The sequence below is a fragment of the Garra rufa genome, chromosome 20 (assembly GCF_049309525.1).
Source record: "Garra rufa chromosome 20, GarRuf1.0, whole genome shotgun sequence".
NCBI classification, from domain to species: Eukaryota; Metazoa; Chordata; class Actinopteri; order Cypriniformes; family Cyprinidae; genus Garra; species Garra rufa.
The window spans coordinates 10,745,947-10,766,982 of record NC_133380.1 but is presented as its reverse complement, the minus strand read 5'-3'; the positions used below and the strand labels follow the sequence as shown (position 1 = coordinate 10,766,982).

The following is a 21,036-nucleotide window of genomic DNA, read 5'->3' as shown; positions in this document are numbered from 1 at the left end:
TGAAATAAAAACAATTGTGAGTTATAAAGTCTAAATTGCAAGAAATAACGTCAGAATTGCATGATATAAACTCGCAATTGCAATACAAAGTCAGAATTGTGAGAAGTTTTTTTTTTTTTATTTAACCATTAAAAGTGTCAATTTAAACAGAAAAAACTGAATTTGAAAAAAAGGAAAGAAAAAGAAAAGAACAAAAAAAGAGTGAAAAATGCTCTACATGTTTGAGAGACTGATTCATAAAAAAAGAATGCAGAGATTGTGAGATTGCATAACACACAAGCCTCACCAAGCATCTTTTTAAGGGCCTTTTTTGTCTTTTTTGCAGCTTGACAGCTCCAGGTTACTATTATATGCTTTTGTTGTGTAGAAAAGCAGCAGCAGAAAAAAAAATATTCAAAGGAATGTGATTTACCTTACCTTCAGATTCTGGGCGCTGTGGCCCTGGGCAATCCCTTCACCTATAAAGAGGCCTCTCTCTTTTACGCTCTCTCACCGCAGACCTGGACTCCTGAGAGAAAACAAAAGAGGAAATCTTAATTAAAGCCCATGAATCACACAGCCTTCTGTCTTTTAATGGAAGCATTCTGCAGCTCTCTCAAATGAGAGCATTTTCAAAGATTTACAGAGCCTTTATAAGCAGCTCACAGTGAGAGAAAACATTAAAGTGACCAGCGCTTCAAGGTTTCCAAGTGAAAGAAATTAAATAGAAAAGGGCTCTGTACATTGACAAAACAAACAGTGTCTGGCTGGTATACTGGGAACTCGAAAAATATAAATAAGCCACAACACCGCCAACAGCGCAGCATAAAGCCCACAGGAAATTTATATCATGAGTCCGTTATTCAAAACATCTGACTCTGTATTCATAAAAAAGACTGAATAAAATAAAGCTCGGAGAGGTTACCATGCCATTCTGTACTATGAGGGTTGGCGCTTTATTGCAAGACTTCACCTGATTGGTTGGACAGCTTCTATCTTCATTTAGTAATTTATTATTTAGGGGGTGTTTACATGACACCTATAAAACAAGTGACAGTCGTTTTCAAGGAACTGTGTGAACCGGGATCATTTAGAACATTTTTAGTACAATCGTCAGTGTGTAAAACAACAGATGGTGCATTTATATACAAGTGATTTACAATAAACTTCTTAATTGCATTTATTGTTAATATAACTACATCATAATGTTATCGGAATCGGCTGATAACGACTTAAAATGTATTAATAATTAACTACATCAGCATTGGCATGGTAAGAAAAATTAGGCAGATATGCCTTGACGATAAGACGAATAACTCACATGTGCTTAGGGTGTGCTAACGATAAGATTTTGATGAAATTAAGCAGTAATTGATGTCATAAAATCACGACTATGTTTTGATTTAAAGGTGAATAAAAATCACAAATCAGACTTGTGAATGAAATAATTTTATATATAGCCTACACAAAAAGTTACTTCAATTTAAATGAATAAAATGATTTTTATTATATATATATATATATATATAATTTAATTTAAATAAAAAACTATTTAAAAATGAATCATTTATTAATTAAATAAAAAAATTAGTGATCATAAATTTAAAAAGAATTATTAATTCAGAATGCAATGTACTCTCATAATAAAATAACTAATTATTTTACATTTATTTAACATTATTGTTTGTGCCAAAATTAAATAGATTTAATTAATAATCTCTGGACAGGAAAGACTTGGTGATGTTTCCAAACAAGAGGTAATATATATCTGTATCGGCATCGATTATCGGCCAAAATGAGTTGAAAAAAATCAGCATAATGGATACTGAAGATAAATAAATAAATAAATAAATAAATAAATAAATAAATATATATATAGTGCATCCCACTTACATATATTTAAAAAAATATATAATACTTTAATTAAAAAAATTTAAATAAAAATTGTAGAATTGCTAATTAATTAACTAATTTTGTGATAAAATAACTTTTATTTATTGTTTTTTGTTAAAAATGAACCAAAATTATTATTTTTTTTAAATCTCTGCACAGGAAATAGTTGATGTTTGCAAACAAAAAGAAACATATTGGTATCAACATAAATGAGTTAAATAAATAAATAAATAAATAAATAAATAAATAAATACATACAATCAATACATTTTTAAAAAGTTGAATTATTAATTAAATAAATAAAAAATTGTGCTCAACAATGTAAAAAAGAATGATTAATGAGTTTAATGTACTCTCATAATAAATTTCATTATTGTTTTAGTTAAAAATGAATCAAAAATTAAAAAAGTATTTGATATAATCTCTGCATAAGACTTGGTAATGTTTCCAAACAAATAAAAATATATTGGTGTCGGCATCGATTATCGGCCAAAATTAGTTGAAAAATATCAGCATAACGAATATCAGGAAAAAAATATATATATTGTGCATCCCTACTACATAAATAAAAATGTATTACTTTAAATAAATGATTATTAAAAAATGTGAACACAAATGTAGAAAATATTTATTTATTTTTGAGTGCATAAATAAGATAATAGGACAAGTATATATTTATTAATTTATATGTTCTATATAAATAAATCAAGCATAAACAACTATTTATTAATTTTAGATGCAAATAAATAATTAAAATATTTAACTATGGGCATAAGCAAACACACAAACAAGTAAATAAATAAAAAAAGCACAAATTAATAAATATTAACAAATATTTCTTATTTCTATAATAAATATTTAATCTCATTTCAAAATTTCATTGTTAAACAGGCAGTGTTAAAATAAATCCAAATGAAGCCATAAAAACCAAAATGTCTACACAAAGTCTAAAAGAACAACCAAAAACAGATGAAGTTTAAAAACTTGGTCTATTTATAACTGTATTCACACTATGTATTAAAAAAAAACATCATGCTTGCGACAGGAAGAATAAAAAAATGTGACATGACAATAATGGTCATCTGTCTAAATGTGTAGATGCATTGTATTAAAAGGAAAAAAAATTAAATCATTGTTTCACCATGCCAATTTAACACTAAATTTATAACAAATCTATATTTGTCAATTGTTGGATGACTAGCCTATTTGAGAAGCTTAAGAAGAACTGTCAGCACAAAATTCATTTATGACAAGCAACAAGTGTCCATAGACCTAGCAATTAGTTCTGAGATATCAAGCTCATGCGGTAAATGTGAACTTGAATTGAGCCCACAATATAATTCTTTTCTTTTAGAAAAAAGATTCAAATCAATAAAAACATAAAGAATGAAGAAAAACAAGAGCAGCATTTCATTCAGAATGCGTCAGGTAAGAGATTTCACAAGAGCTGTCTGACAAACTCGTCCTACATGCATGGCTTTCTCCAGCTGTCTGACTGATCAATTTGTACTTTTTTTTTTTTTAGTTTTTTGAGAGCGCTGCATCCGCTGAGTCAGTATTCTGCAGGTAGCTCCGTTTACACACAATTTCACAAGAGTGCTCGCTGGGCCGTGCATCAAAACAAGCCATTTCAGCAGTCAGACACAGCCAGTCTCGCTTTCCAGAAGTGAAAACACACTCCACCCCCGCTTCAAGACAACAGCTAACAATATGCAATGACCCACTGACAGCCCTCGCAATAATTCATGGAAGCTTTAAAAGACAAAAAGTATTCATTTGCAGTCACGTTTTAGATTTACTGCACTTGGTTTATTCTTTCTCAGTTGCAGGGTCACCATCGCTTTGACCTGAACTCTACTCCTCTTTTTGGTCGGCATGACTCCAGTAACACTGCATTCGAAAGTTTAGAAGGAATATTCTTGTGAAGAATGACGGAAAAGTCTCATGGCATATTCGCTGATAAGCGGCAAGATAGATGGTAAGGGTTTAATAATTACATGGCCTGAACAATGGAGTTAACCGCTGGGTTAATGTGTCACAATAAAGGCGTGTTTGGTTGCATGATTTAGTCTGGAATCATAAAGATTAAACAAGAGCAGGAAAAGGGAGATAACGGTGAGGAAAAATAAAAAAGTTTCTAAATACGACTTTAGAAAACCAGCTGGAAGGTTGTTGATTTGATCTACAAAGACAGTTATAAAACGATAAATGAACAAACACATGCTAAATGAAATATGAATTAATGTAAACAAAACCCCTAGCTTCCCATATCAGTCCGTCTTCAACACCGTACAGAAAACACACCACAACGTCATTTTATAATACAATCACTGACATTGCTATGCGGATGACAGATGTCAAATTTTAGACCAAAACAACTTATAAAACACTTAAAAATGTAATAAAACCCTATAAACACTGTGACAGTACCATAGTACAGTGATGACACCAAATACATGGCATAATACTGAATGATTACCACAAATGAACCCGTCACTAGCGATTATTTTGGTAAATTGAGCAATCATTGATTATTCTGATGATTAATCAAGGACTGGGTAATATTTGTTTTGTAATAGTGCAATAATAATAATAATAATAATAATAATAATAATAATAATAATAATAATAGACCCAAGTAAACAATAGCCTTTAAAATGACTTAAAATACATTTATAATAGCAATGAGGCAATACTAAGTTGTTCAAATAAAGTATCAAAAGCAAGTAATCATATGGTTTTATTAAACAAAACAGATAAAATACACAGAGGTAATATACATTACGCATTATAAAAAATGACTGCAGAGGGCGCCAACGGCCTGACGATTGTTTTCACACTTTACTACACGATCTAATCCTTGTTTAATATTGACTGAACGACATTTAAATTTACATATCCACTTAATCTTTAATATTTAGCCATTTTTTTAGGAGAGAAATTATGATAAATTCAGAATGATTTATACTATTGGGCCGTTGAATGCTTAAATCTGATTGGCTGACGAACGTTCTAATGGTGTGCATTATTTTCAGGGAAACGCACGGCGAACGTAGTTCCAGGCAGAACTTGACCGCGTTAAGGCCCTTTCACACGGGACGCGGCATGTCTAGTTCATTTTCAATGGGAGACATGCGGCAAGCCGCGGGCGGTTTCGCTGGCGGCGCGGAGGCGGAGCGCAAGCGGTGCTTGTGCACCCAAAACCCTGCCGCTTCTACGAGCACGGCGCTTCGCGGCAGGCGCCGCCATAGATAAAAATATTTTATCTTTTTGTGGGCGGCAGCCGCGTCGGCTTTAACCAATCAGTGAACGGATTATTAATAACCAATCATAGAACATTTAACTGAACTTATAACGGACAGTTGAAAATAAAGGAGAAGGTTGTTTTAAGTGTGATGGATTTCCCAGAATTGTATGACCCATCTAAAATCTCATACTTGTGAGCGCCACTTGCTTTGCCAGGTAAAAATACAAATGCGTACAAAATGCCCAAACAATACATTATTACGCGTGGTGTTTTGATAAACTATATCTTTCCAAAGTTTGAATAATGACAATAATTAATGACAGGATGACACAAACACAAATTTCCGTTACGTTTTATTTTAGTCTTTAGTAAATACAAATGTGACCTTGACAGTTGTAACTATGGCAACGTCCGTCCCTAGACCGCGTCGCGAACACCGCCTCAACTGCACAAAACGCTTTCACTACAAGAGAAAGCGGCAGCCGCGCGGCTATTCCACCGCTTGCCGCGTACCGTGTGAAAGGGCCTTTACATGTCTATATCACTTCGCCACACGATTTCAGTTATTTCAAAGGGCATTACAGCCCAAAACAGCAAAATAACCCAAACCTACAACCACACTGGCCAAACAAATAAATACAGTAAACAATAGGATAAAAACGACAGATTACTTCCAGGTTTTTGCCACAACATTACGTTTTATGTACGGAAATCACATATTCTATTTCTCCCACTCTCTCCCTCACAGACGCACACACATAGTTTGCACCATAGACTGTAAAAAATATGGATGTAGTATCCGTGACGTCACCCGTAGGATTCTGAAGCGCTATTTTGAAGCTCATAGTGGGCGGGATTCGGCCGTCGCCATCTTGGAATCGCGTCACCGCGCGTCACTCCCGGATAACCAAAAATGGCAAAAAGGCGGGACGTGGGTGGAGCTGGTTGCTGAAACCAAAAATGGGCAAAAAGGCAGGACGTGGGTGGAGCTGGTTGCTGAAACCACGCCCGCCTAGCGCGACAGTGGTGACAGCAGCGGTAATCCCCCTGTCACTCAAGTGGCCACGCCCTTAATTATGCTGAACTTTAAGGCTTAATATAACTTAAACGGATGAGTTTTTAAAAAAAATTCACCCCCCTCACAGTTGACATGAAGGGCAAAACTTGCTATATAGACCAAAACCATTTTTTGAAGCAGGCTGTAAACATACTTTTTTCTGCTGTAAAGTTGGGCATTTTAACATGGGGAGTCAATGGGACTGACTCCCTTTTGCAGCCAGTCGATGAATTGCAGTTTAAGTCACTTCCGTGTTGGTTTCAATAGAGAGAACGGGAGGTTGCCGCTTGGTTTGCGCACACGTTAGCATACGCGCTAATGTTGTTAGCGCTGCTCTGACGATTAACAACTTAAAAACTACATGACATTTCTCACAAGTGAGGAAACAACAGCGTGGTCTTGAAGAAAATGAACTTACAGTTTCACTATTAGTAGAGACAATGCTGCCAATCACTTTGAGAAGCGCAGACTTGAGAGGTAATTCATGCACTTAATCTCTCTCTTTCTTTCTGTCTGTCGGTCGGTCTGTCTAAAGTTCATTATTAACTGCTCAAGTCTGCCATCAACGGCTCAAGTGTCCTTACTAAGTCTAAAATGACGTTTTGGAACTAGCAAGGAGAGGGTTAGATGAGCTGCGTAAGAAATTAATCCTACTCACAATAGCGGTTTAAAGACAAAAACCGGACGAATGTCTTGAAATAAATCATCTGATCGATGTCCTGAGGTGTGGTAAGCCTATAAGCGGAATAATTGACTTCTGTCCATTGAATTTTACAAAAATAATGCACATTCGAGGTGTAACAGCCACTACGCATTATTTTCTAAGAATTCAACGGCCCGTCGTCAATTATTAATTGCTTACCTTACAAATCTAATGAAATGGCGCACGTTATGCAGAGGAGGAGTTTGAGACGCTCCACACATGTAAATAATAACTGTTTGTTTGACGCAGACTCTGACAGTATTGTGAACTCACAATAGTATTATGCTTTAAAAATCATTATACTTATTTATAAGTGTTTAATATATCATGCAACTCTGGAAAACCGTCTAATAATGCATTTCATGGATTGTTGTCAGTGGAATGCGGCACTTCTGGTATTGCCGGTTACTCGACATAGGCAAAATGCAATCGAGGATTTTTTTTAAATCGAGTGCTTGCACTGAATCGAGGAATTGTGACAGTCCTAACCACAATATTCATATGAAAATGTCATAATGATCTAAAGTACTTAAAAGAATATTAGAATTTCACCAAGGACAAAAAACTTAAAATAGTTTTTGTTGACTTGGTATTACAGTAGATGTCATTTAAAAAAAATCAAGGGAAAAACTATTTTGAACATTTTATGGAGAGTTCATAATAATAATGAATTTACTAGGGTTCGTACAGATACTGCTAAATGAAATTCCAAGACTTTAAGCACTACTTTTTTCTTATTTTGAAGACTATTTTGAAGACTCAGATCATAGATCTCACTTATTGAACAATGTCTTCCATTTTAAATTCTAAAAAAAACACAAATAAAAAAAATGGCAAAAATAAAGTGAAGCACATGCAAAGTATTACTACTAAAGTAGTACAAAGTATACTACATTTTTACTAAAGTAAAGGGAATTTCTATTTATGTTTACTTTCTATTTTCTTTGTTTTGTTTTTATAACTACACTGCCTTAATGGTTTAATGTTTTCTACTGTTTAAGAAAAAAAAAAAAAACAGAATCAAATCATACGTGCTCTGCGCTCCAAAGTTCAATGCCAAATCAAATGATTCACGATCGACGAACTGAAGTCCCAATCTGAATTAAGATTCCATCCACCATTTTAGATCACGACCCGGATCACAGATCGCAAATCAAATGACTTAAATCGGAACTTTGATTTAGATCGGGACTTCAAATTGTATATCAAAAATCATTTGACTTGAATCATTGAAATCGCAAAATGATTCACGAACCGGTTCCAACCTAAATCAAATTATTCTCTATACGTGAGGTTCCAATCTAAATCAAATGATTCGCGATACACAATTTGAAGTCCCAATCTGCGATATGCAATCTGACTGGAGCACTTTGAAACAGTGAATCATTTTGCAACGCAATAGTTTAACTCAGTGGTTCTCAATCCGTGTCCTGGGGGACCCCTGCTCTGCACATTTTGCATGTCTCTCTTATTTAACAAACCTGATTGAAATCATCAGCTCGTTAGTTCAGTTTATGTATCTCTCTCCTAACGAGCTGATGATCTCAACAGGTGTGTTAAATAAGGGAGACATACAAAATGTGCAGAGCAGGGGTCCCCCAGGACCAGGATTGAGAACCACTGGTTTAACTGATTGAGAGTTTCGAAAAGCCTTGTTTCACCCATCACTACGTGCTTTTAAAAAAAACTTTCCAAGCGATGTTGAAATTCAAAAATGAATGGCTCTTTTAATTTGATCTGGTTTTTGCTAGTGAATTGCTTGAAATGAATGATCAAATTCACAAGTTTGAATCAACCGCAGCGGTTCCAGCGTAAATAACTCAATTGATTTGGTTCATCTGTTCCTCAGTTTTCATCTTCATGTTTACACGACACTGTCAGTATTACTACTTGTATAGCTTGACTGTTTTCTGACATTGAATGAAATAAGCAAAAAAAGTTATGTTTTTTGAATTGCGTGAAAAGTTGCTTATCGACAAAATGAAACACTTTTTTCATAGATACATTCTAGCACTTTTCAATTACCTCTTCAGGAACATTGCTGTTTTCAAGGATTTCCCAGGCCTTATATTTCAAATTCAAGCACTTGAAGCACTTTGATTTACAGATGAACCTATAAAAAAATATCTTGGTAGTAACTATGATACTTTAGAAAAAGAATACTGAAATAAGAGCAAGTTTTACTGGAATAAGGGCATTTGGTTTTCACTGAATCGTTTCAGAAAGGCTTCTTTCAAGTCCACAATCATGCATTAAATGCTAGTTTTAATATTCAGCATAATTAATAGGAAATGTGCTTCGAAGTCCTCTAATATGCTTACTGAAAAGACTCGGCTAACCCTAAAAACATTTGAAAAAATACTGAATCTCAAACACCAACAGGGCAAAGCAGCTTGACTCTCAGCTGGACAAGCGGTTCACTAATTCATGGGCACATTTTTGCCGTCATTTGGGATCCAGAGAACAACAAATGTGTGCTTTTCTCATGCATTTTTCAAGTGATTCTTCTGTAGTCAAGGACGGCGCAGAAAAAAAAAATCCTCTAATCCGATCGCGGTCAATAACTCGGGTCAAAAAAGTATGATCAAAGCACCGCAAGAAAGAAAAAAAGAACAACCTTCTGACACTTCAAAGCTCTTGACCATCAGGTTGGTCAGATGTTTAACAAATATGTGACCCTGGACCACAAAACCAGTCTTAAGTCGCTGGAGTGTATTTGTAGCAATAGCCAAAAATACATTGTATGGGTCAAAATTATTGATTTTTCTTTTATGCCAAAAATCATTAGGAAACTAAGTAAAGATCATGTTCCATGAAGAATTTTGGAAAATTCCTACTATAAATATATCAAAATGTAATTTCTGATTAGTAATATGCATTGTTAAGAACTTAATTTGGAGAACTTTAAAGGTGATTTTCTCAGGATTTCGATTTTTTTGCACCCTCAGATTCCATATTTTCAAATAGACATATCTCGGCCAAATATTGTCCTATCCTAACAAACCATACATCAATAGAAAGCTTATTTATTGAGCTTTCATGTGATGTATAAATCTCAGTTTTGAAAAAAAAAATTAACCTTATGACTGGTTTTGTGGTCCAGGGTCACATATATTTTTTATTAATTCACATTATAATATTTAAAGCTACTGCAGGATAAATAAAGCCAAGCCTACCTGGGAATTTGTCTTATCTTCTCCGTTAGGAATTATCCAGTTAAGTGCCTAGTTGATAAGTCCATTCAAATTTAGCTATCAAATGTTTAAATTCTCAAGCATCCCATTACTCTTTTCATGCAAGATATCAGGCTTTTATTGTACTACGGTTGACTTCATACTGTAGCTGAAGATGATGGCATTGGTCCATTTAGAAAGAGTGGAGAAAAAAAAAAAAAGAGAGAGATTCCCATCGAGAAAGAAGTGGTCTTGAAAACGGTGGTGGGCAGAAATAAAAACACAAAGATTAAACGGAGAAAGGGAGCAGAGACTGGCCACATAGTGTTGGATTAGCAACTCCCATTGTCAATGCTGGTTAGAGGAGAAAAACATCACATATAAAATCGTAATCTTTTGAAAGTCCATAGTTTCAAAGTACTGTAGCCTTGTGTAAATTACCCTTCATAAAAGTTTGTGATTTTAGGTGGAGTAAACAACCTTCATCAATCTGGAAATATAATAAAGTTCAAGGAACTGTATGTAAGAAATTTATTTTAGTTAATCATAAAATGGCCCTGACATGTCACTAGATAATACTTATATCACTGACAACAGTGGTCCAGCCAGGTTATTGTCATTCAAAAGCGACTGTTGCAGCCCACGACTGATGTTATTGTTGTCATTTTGTGTTTTGGTCTGAGGCTCCACCCTCCAGCTATCTACCAATCACGAAGTCAGTAGAGTTTCGTCATCCGGGTTGCCAGCCAGTGTTGTTTTCGTCAACGATGACGATGACGAAATCATTTCGTTGACGCCACTTTTTTTCATGACGATAACGAGACGATGACGAGATAAAAATGGCTCGTTGATGACTAAAACATGACGAGACGTGTGTGAGTTTTCGTTGACGAGACGAGAATAGACGAAAATGTTAGTGGGTGGTCCGTCAGACGTTTAAAGTGCATGACATTTCCGCTTATTGTGCATGCCAATTAAAACTTAAAAAGTAGCTGACGCTATGGCAAGCCGTTTTAGCATTAAATACTCTTTGCTATACTAGTATGGCAAGCCGTTTTAGCATTCCATCCTTGTTTGTCTTTTATGTTCTAAAACATTCCTTCATTATTGTAATTATTGGTGAAAATAGTCGATCCGGAAGCTCACATTGTGTTGAACTATAGATCTGCTATTTTCAGAACTTATAAGTGACACTACCCAACAGCAAAATACTTACTGACCTACATTAATTTGTTAAAAGACTACTTTTTTCCCTTTTTTTGACTAAAACTAGACTAAAACCTTTTTGACTTTTCGTCGACTAAAACTAGACTAAAACCTTTTTGACTTTTCGTCGACTAAAATTGGACTAAAACTATCACATATAGAAGTGACTAAAATTTGACTAAAACTAAGAAGCATTTTAGTCCAAAAGACTAAGACTAAATCTAAGATGGTTGTCAAAAACAACACTGTTGCCAGCTCTGTTACAGCTGCCTGCAGCTATGAACGTGTCAGATAAAACATGTATAACGTTACAAAACCTAAAAGACCTCGTTATGAATCCGAAATACGTCGTGACAAAGTCCGAAATAAAACAAGGATTTGTATAGGAGATGCCTTTGAAAGATGGAGACGGCTGAAAACGGAGAAGAATTTGAAGACAGATGCCAACGTTGCTAATTTTCTCCTGGACAGGTTAGATTCATCTATGTTTGGCTAACTTTGCTTCCGTACACAGTGGATTTTCCACGGTCGGCCGTGCTAAATGCGTTCATAAAAAGCTTTATATGGCACCACTAGCAGGGTATGAAAACAATCTATGTTTGACGGAAATGTGGTATTACACCGTGTTTACACCGGATGCGACAGTTGTCGCGCCGCAACAGCTAAAGTCTGTCTACACTGGACTGGACGCGACAAAGCGACCGTTGCAAATCATTTAAACTTTGTGTGATGACGTCATAAATAGAACGCGGCAGCAGATTACTGTCGGGGATTTGCCGTGTCGCGCCACATCCAGTGTAGACTGCATAATAGGTTCTATTGTATTTTGTCGCGTCGCTCGCCTTCGGTGTAGACACGGTGTGTTACAGTACATCTTTACGAAATATTTGGCTAATCGCCATTAGTAAATTTTTGCGATACATAATTACTTCGCAAAACATCTCTCGTGAAGCAACAGAAGAAAAAAAATACTGTGTAGGACTCGTCACTTGCCATTGGAAGCTCCTTGTAGCAGACTAGGTTCCTGCTGGATCCTGCAGCTTAGCTGGCAACTAGGGCTGCAACTAACGACTATTTTAATAGTCGACTAGTCACCGACTATTGAAACGATTAGTCGACTAATCGGATAATTATTCAATTTTTCTCAAATTTAGCATGAGATTGCTTTAATTATGTGGAAAATTATAGTAAACACAAGAAAGAAGGGGGTACTTCAATAAAAAATGCATATTTTACTGCTGATAGGCCAATTCATACTAAAAGTAAATAAAAATGCCCTGTCTAAAACCAATTAGGCACAGTGCTCGGTCAGTACAGACATAAATGCATAAATTAAGAAACTCTATAATTTTTTTAATGGACAGGCACATTTGTTTTATAAGAAAAAATAAATTAAAATCAAGTAAACATTTTCTTCCTGTAAACCATCAGCAGCAATAAAACAGTAAACAAAAATGTATATCCAAAACAAAACGTATTGGCTTCCATGTTATTTAAATCTTACCGAGGCCAGCCAAACTCCGTTTCATTCAACTGTCCGACGTGCTTTCTCTTTAAATGTTCGTGCATCACAGAGGTGCTGCCGTGATGCGCAAGGACTGCTTTACAAACCATGCAGGTAATATTTTAATTCGCCGTAGCAGGCTAAAATGCTCCCAAACTTTACCCCTTTTTCATACATACTCAGTCTGCAGTGCGTCTACAGTCCGTGTGCGTTACGTATGCGGTGCAGAAGAAGCACAGACTCGTTTTGCTTTCACACAGAACGCGTTTGCAGTCCGTACATTGTGAACGTTCTAATCCGTTAACATGGGTGTGAAAAAAAAAACCGCACTGCAGACGGAGTATGTGTGAAACGGGCGTGTTTTGGTACGCGCAGCTGCTGCGTTGGACGCCGCCATTTCTGTATGTTATCGCTCAGCATAGAAGCTGCGTATGTGCGACTCTCGGCAGAAAGATGCCTCACTCGGTTGTCTGGCGACAACATCGACAATGAAATTCATTGTCGACTATTTCTATTATCGATTTTTGTCGACAACGTCGACGAATCGTTGCAGCCCTACTGGCAACCTCGAGTCAGGGGGGGGAGGGAGGGGATACACCGTTCTACAGTATTTTGAAAGTGATTGCAGTACCAGTTTTGGCCACAATCCTACATACGGTTCCTTTAAACAAGGTCTAGTAAACACAAATGTGACCCTGGACCACAAAACCAGTCATAAGGTTAAATTTTACAAAACTGAGATGGATACATCATATGAAAGCTCAATAAATAAGCTTTCTTTTGATGTATGGTTTGTTAGGATATGACAATATTTGGCCGAGATACATCTATTTGAAAATCTGGAATCTGAGGTTCCAAAAAAATCTAAATACTGAGAAAATCACCTTTAAAGTTGTCCAAATTAAGTTCTTAACAATGCATATTACTAATCAAAAATTACATTTTGATATATTTACAGTAGGAATTTTACAAAAAAATCTTCATGGAACATGATCTTTACTTAATTTCCTAATGATTTTTGGCATAAAAGAAAAATCAATTTTGAACCATGCAATGTATTTTTGGCTATAGCTACAAATATACCCCAGCGACTTAAGACTGGTTTTGTGGTCCAAGGTCACAAATTAAGTCTTAGTACACTAACAAGAAAGAGAATTCAGCTAAATAAAAAAATAAAATGACAAAAAAACTCTTCACATTCTGTTTAAATAATATAAATAATATAAAATGCTACAAAATAAATTAAAATACATTTTGAACGTAGCTTTCAGGCTCTGTTGCCTGATAGATAAATAAATTAATTAATTAATAACATTAAATTAAATACAAATTAAGTACAATCAGATTCTGTTATGGATTCTAACTAAAATAAAATAAACGAATAAAAAAATACAATTAAAATAAAAATCTAGCTGTCAGACTCTTATATACGAGGCATTCTGCATGAAAATAAAATCTATGCTGTCAGAGTCCTTTTTTCATCAGTCATGTCTGAGGCATATTTATTGAAATAAAATTACGAAAAAATTAAGTTAAATTAAATAATTACAATCAGACTTAGCCATGTATCCTGAAATAAAATAATATAAAATAAATTAAATTAAATTAAAATCTAGCTTTCAGACTCTCTTGCCCGAGGCACACTTATTGAAACAAAAAAATAAACAAATAAAATAAATGTTTAAAAAAAAAAAAGTTAAATTAAATTAGATAATTACAATCAGACTCTGTTATGCATTCTAATTAAAATAAAATAAAATAAAAAATACAATTAAAATAAAAAATCTAGCTGTCAGACTTTTATTTATGTGGCATTCTGATTTAAATAATATAAAATAAATTAAAATTAAATAAAATCTAGATTTCAGGCTCTCTTGCCTGAGGCACACTTATTGAAAGAAAAAATAAAATTTAATTAATTAATTAATTAATTACAATCAGAGTATGTTATGCACTTTCAAGTAAGATTTAGAATGTTTTTAAAGAAGTCTCTTCTGCTCACCAAGCCTGCATTTGTTTGATCCAAAGTACAGCAAAAGCAGTAAAATTTTGGAATATTTTTACTATTAAAAATAACTCTTTTCTACGCGAATATATTTTAAAATGTAATTTATTCCTATGATCTCAAAGCTACATTTTCAGCATCATTACTCCAGCCTTCAGTGTCAGACTCTGTTATGCATTCTGATTCAAATAAAATTATGAACAATTTTTAAAAAGACTTCTACATTCATATTTAAATAAAATATAAAATTAATAAAATTAAAATGTCAGACTCTCTTGCCTGAGGCACACTTGTTGAAAGAGAAAAATAAAATTTTATTTAAATTAATTAATTACAAATCAAAGTATGTTATGCACTTTCATTCTAATAAAAATAAATAAAATAACTGTCAGACTTTAAGCATTCTGATTGAATTAAAACAAAAAAACAGGTTAAAACGTATCATACAGTTTCTCTTGAAGTCTTGTTTCACATTTGGGCTCTTTTGGCTCTAATCAGTGCTTTTTGCTTCACACTTTGGTCCCAAATTCTACATTAGTTACTATTTTCATCCAGTGTCTTTTATAGTACCTCCCATGAACGGAGTCGTTTTTTTGTGGAACTTGTTTTAGGTAAACCACACACAGACAGCTAAAAAGATCTTCTCAATTCCACTGCCATCGAGGATTCTGTGAGCAAACACTCAGAAAGCTGCACAAGGGACTTGCACCATGTCACGATATGTCACACATCGGCTCTGATTCAACACTGGCAAACTTTCTGTCATACGCTGTTGTCTTAGAGCACGTCTGCTAAAAGTATTCTGTGAGTAATCTCGGCATTACCTCAAAGCTCTTCGGGACATGACAGCAAAAGCGCACAGACAAACTTCTGAATTCCAGTTTGTCCGTGTCACCATGTCAAAGATACATCCCTGGAATAGAAAGCATTTCAAGTAGGTGTATGTACGCCGTCAGTCACTTTGTCCATTAGCTCTATGGTGATTGTATCTCTGCTAAAGACTCACCAACATTTAATGCTTTTTAACCATGCAAATCATAATATTTACACTCCACAAAAGTGTTGCAATGTTTGAAAGCTGTTGTGAACCCTCCTGCCCCCTTTTAAACCACCGCTTAACAACATAAATCAATGTCTGACTAGCGGCGCCCTACACTTGACCTCTGAAGCCAGATAAAAAAAAAACTTTTCATCCTGTTAAATGATGACCACCAAAGATACATGTATTAAACAAAAAATACAGTAAAAATGGTCTGTGTGAAATATTAGAACATTTTTTTATTTGAATACACTTCCAGTCAAAAGTTTTTGAACAGTAAGATTTATAATGTTTTTAAAGAAGTCTCTTCTGCTCACCAAGCCTGCATTTATTTGAACCAAAGTGCAGCAAAAGTAAAATTTTGAAACATTTATACTATTTAAAATAGTGATTTTCTGTGAATATATTTTAAAATGTAATGTATTCCTGATTTCAAAGCTACATTTTCAGCATCATTACTCCAGTCTTAAAGGATTAGTTTACTTCCAGAACAAAAATGTACAGATAATGTACTCACCCCCTTGTCAGTCAAGATGTTCATGTCTGTCTTTCTTCAGTCGTACAGAAATTATGTTTTTTGAGGAAAACATTTCAGGATTTCTCTCCATATAATAGATATGCATGGTGCCCCCAGGTTTGAACTTCCAAAATGCAGTTTAAACGCAGCTTCAATGGGCTCTAAACGACATGTTCCATCACATGTTGAGAATATTTGCTGAATAGAAAGATCCAAAGATCAGCATTTATCTGAAATAAAAAGCTTTTGCAACATTTTACAAAAGCTTGGAGTCATATACAATTTTTGGGGAAAGAAATGATAGAAATGAATACTTATTTAGCAAGGATGCTTTAAATTGATCAAAAGACATTCATAATGTTACAAAAGATTTCTATTTCAGATAAATGATGTTCTTCTGAACTTTCTATTCATCAAAGAAACCTGAAAAGAATTCTACTCAGCTGTTTTCAACGTAATAATAATAAATGCTTTTTGAGCAGCAAATCAGAATATTACAATGATTTCTGAAGAATCGTGTGACTGAAGTAATGATGCTAAAAATTCAGCTTTGAAATCAAAATAAATGACATTTTAAAATATATTCAAATAGAAAATGATGCAAATATTTCACAATATTACTGATTTTGCTGTACTTTGGATCAAATAAATGCAGGTTTGGTGAGCAGAAGAGACAACATCACAAATGTTACTGTTCAAAAACTTTTGACCGGTAGTGAATTTTAAAACAATTTATTCCAGTAATACAAAGCTAAATTTTCAGCATTATTACCCCAGACTTAAAGGATTATTTCACTTCCAGAACAAAAATTTACAGATAATGTACTCATCCCCTTGTCAATCAAGAGGTTCATGTCTGTCTTTCTTCAGTCATAAAGAAATTATGTTTTTTGAGGAAAACATTTCAGGACATCTCTCCATCTAATAGATATGCATGGTGCCCCCAGGTTTGAACTTCCAAAATGCAGTTTAAACGCAGCTTCAATGGGCTCTAAACGATCCCAGCCGAGGAAGAAGGGTCTTATCTAGTGAAACGATTAAATACTTTTGACAAAATAAATACGCATGCGTAGTCAGTGTGATCCGGGTCAATACAGTTAGAGTATGTCAAAAAACTCCCATCTTGTTTTCGTCTTCAACTTCAAAATCACTATAACTACAACGCTGTTTTACCTTTTTTTTTTTTGTAAAGGGCATTTGATGATCTTTGTATGTTCACTTTGTAAACACTGGGTCGGTACTTCTACAGTGATGTAGGATGATTTTGAAATTGAGGAAGAAAACGAGACGGGCGTTTGTTGACATACCCTAACTGTATTGACCCGGATTACACAGACTAGGCATTGCAGAGACAAGACAAGCATTTGAGGTTAAACAGTATTTAAACTGTCAATTTGTTTTGGGGAAAAACAAAAACTGATCGTTTCGCTAGATAAGACCCTTCTTCCTCGGCTGGGATCGTTTAGAGCCCTTTAAAGCTAAATTTAAAATGCATTTTGAAAGTTAAAACTTGGGGGCACCATACATATCCATTATATGGAGAGAAATCCTGAAATGTTTTCCTCAAAAAACTATTTCTTTATGACTGAAGAAAATTTTTGTTCTGAAAGTGAACTAATCCTTTAAGTGTCACACAATCCTTCAGAAATCATTCTAATATGCTGATTTGCTGCTCAAGAAACATTTATTTTAATATTATCAATGTTGAAAACAGCTGTGCTGCTTAATAACTGTGTGGACTGGAAACAACAAAAAACAGTTAAATGTGAGTTTTTTTCCAGGATTCTTTTATATAAAATTCCAAAGAACAGCATTTGTTTGAAACTAAATCTTTTCTAACATGTCTTCACTGTCACTTTTGATCAATTTGATGCATCCTAAGGATGAAATTCCTGTCTAAAAACCTGACGCCAAACTTTTAAACATAAATGTACTTCAGACTCATTCTGTACTCAAAACACTGATACCTTCAGTGCAGCAGACTAAGCAAAAGATGGTGTAAATGTGCTTAAACAGGTTTTGCTAGCTAACTGCAATCATAAAAATTTAGAAAAGCCCATGCATGAACAAGACAACAACTTCTGAACAGTCTGAGATCAACATGCAGAGACTTGAAGCAACCAGAACCAGATTATTTGAAGCAAATCCAAAGTTCAACTAGCGCAGCTATTCAACAACTTATAATTTAGCTTGAAACACTTTTGTGCTTGGATCGACAAACAGTGAATTACTGACAGAGTGAGGCATATTGAAACACATGCATGTAAACAGCGATGTGAATCACTCTTAACTTAAATCTAGAAGATATAAAGAAGGCCAAAAGGAATCAATACTGAAGTTAGCCAATCATAAATACCACATCCTAACAAGCTTATGAAAAATTATGAATAGAACAACTCTAGTGACTGCACTTTGAATCCAAACTACAAATACAAAAGTTAAAGCTTAAAATATTAAAAGCAGCTGCAAACCATCAACTAGTCAGGGACATCATGGAATCATGGACCTGAACATCAAGTTTTAGTTTAAATTATATAAACACACCCTATTGTTAAAAAGTTCTAGGGCAGTATCATTTTAAAATATTTGTTATGCATTACGCTGCATTAATTAAATTAAAAAAATACAGCAAAAATATTGTGAAACATTAACATTTAAAATAACTCCTTTCTATTTTAATAGTTTGAAATGCAATTTATTCCCACGACGCAAAGCTGAATTGTCAGCATCATTACTTCAGTCTTCAGTGTCACATGATCCTTCAGAAATGATTCTAATGCTGATTTGGTCCTTAAAAAATATTTCATTATTATCACAGTTAAAAACTGCTTAATGTTTTTCTGGAAAACATGATACATTTACTTTAGAATTCTGTAATGAATAATTTAAAAAAGCATCTATTTGAAAAATATACATATTTACTCACTTCTGATCAATTTAAATTGTCCGTGCTAAATAAAAGTGTTTTTAATGATAGTATACACTAGTTATGAAGTTTTTGTCTCTTCTGCTCACCAAGCCTGCATTTATTTGATCCAAAGCACAGAAAAAGCAGTAATATTGGAAAAGTAACAGTTTAATATTTGAATACATTTAAGCTGAATTTTTAGCATCATTACTCCAGTCACACGATTCTTCAGAAATCATTCTAATTTGCTGCTCAAAAACACTTATTATGACATTGAAAATTTTTTCAGGTTTCTTTGATTAATAGAAAGTTCAGAAGAACAGCATTTATCTGAAATAGAAATATTTTGTAACATAATAAATGACTTTATCATCACTTTTGATCAATTTAAAGCATCCATTAGATTAAAAAACATCCTTTAAAAAAAATTGAATGATATATGTATAATGTTACAAAAGCTTTTTATTTCAGATAAATGCTGATCTTTGGATATTTCTATTCATCAAAGAATCTTAAAAAAATGCACTCAACTGTTTTAAATATTGATGATAATTCTAATAATAAAAAATTATTCTTGAACAGCAAATCAGCATATTAGAATAATTTCTGAAGGATCAAGTGACACACAAACAGTAATGTTGGGTTTAAGACAATCATTAATTAAACATTTAATTACAAGTTCTGTCACCAGTGTGTTAATCTGGGGTAAACAAAACATGCACAGGTTCAAGAAACTAATCTCACCCCAATTAAACATAAAACAACAGCAAACCTCATATGAACATAACATCAACCAATACAGCTTATACATATTTCAGTTTTATGAAGCTCAAATCAAACTTTTAAATATATTGCAAATAGATACAAACTGTATTTATTTAAAGTACAAATTGAATTATTTTATTTGTATGACACTTTTTTCAGAATGACTGCTCCAGTCCCCATTCACTTTCACTGTATGGCAAAAGGATGCAATTCAAGTGAATGGTGACTGATGCTGTCAGTCCCTCACATTCTGAATAACATCTTCATTTGTGTTTGTTTGAAGAAACAATGTCATACAGATTTAGAAGGACATGGGACATATTTTGGGTGAACTAACGTTATCTCTTTTTAAACCACGCCGCTTGATGCAAACCATAAAACGGAGTTAAATTCAAAGTACACATAGGCTACTCCACTACACATCACAACAGCGATACAGACTAAACCGACCAATATAAATCAACATCTCAATCTCCAGTGTTATAAAACACTATCGAGTTAATTCCAGTCATTTAGTAATGAAACAAACCCCGTAGACTGACCGAGAACACACGAGGAAGAAATACAGGCAGCCATGACTTCATACTGACACATCAATGAAGAGATCCGCGCGTGTGTTTGTGTGCGCGTGTGAGCGAGCGCACGCGCGGTCGTGTGTGTGTGTGTGTGTGTTTTAAATCGCACTCACCCAGAACCACCGGGAACGAGGATCACCTCTGGGTCATGATGAGAGCGCTAGGATCGCGGACAAAGAGACGCGGGACTCAGCTCGTGTGTACTGCTGACAGCAGATGAGTGTGTGTGACGCTACCAGACTGCCTAGTTCTGCCTCAGCATGTACAGGAAGTGATGCAGAGGATATGAGGTCACGGTGGAACTGCGTCAGGTGCGTGTGAGCGCGCGCGCTACAGGCCCATCTGGCTCTGCAGTGAGCAGTACTTGGACCGTTTATTGCTTTTAGCAAAAACGCCAAAAGGCTATTAGAGCATTTCATACAATTAATCGTTTGTCATTAAACACTTTGATAAGTGAAGTAGCAT

The 21,036-nt window shown here is 34.4% G+C and overlaps 1 protein-coding gene across 2 annotated transcripts in view; it reads right to left on the bottom strand.

Moving 5' to 3' along the window:
• atp13a3 (ATPase 13A3) overlaps positions 1-20,820 on the bottom strand; it is a 64,279-nt gene extending 43,459 nt beyond the window's left edge. For both annotated transcript variants that reach the window (XM_073825464.1, XM_073825465.1), the window contains exons 1-2: positions 20,685-20,820; positions 418-508 (exon numbers count right to left, since the gene is read on the bottom strand). The gene's annotated coding sequence lies outside the window, so the exon portion shown is untranslated. The remainder of the gene's footprint in view (positions 1-417; positions 509-20,684) is intronic.
• Positions 20,821-21,036: the final 216 nt, after the last annotated feature.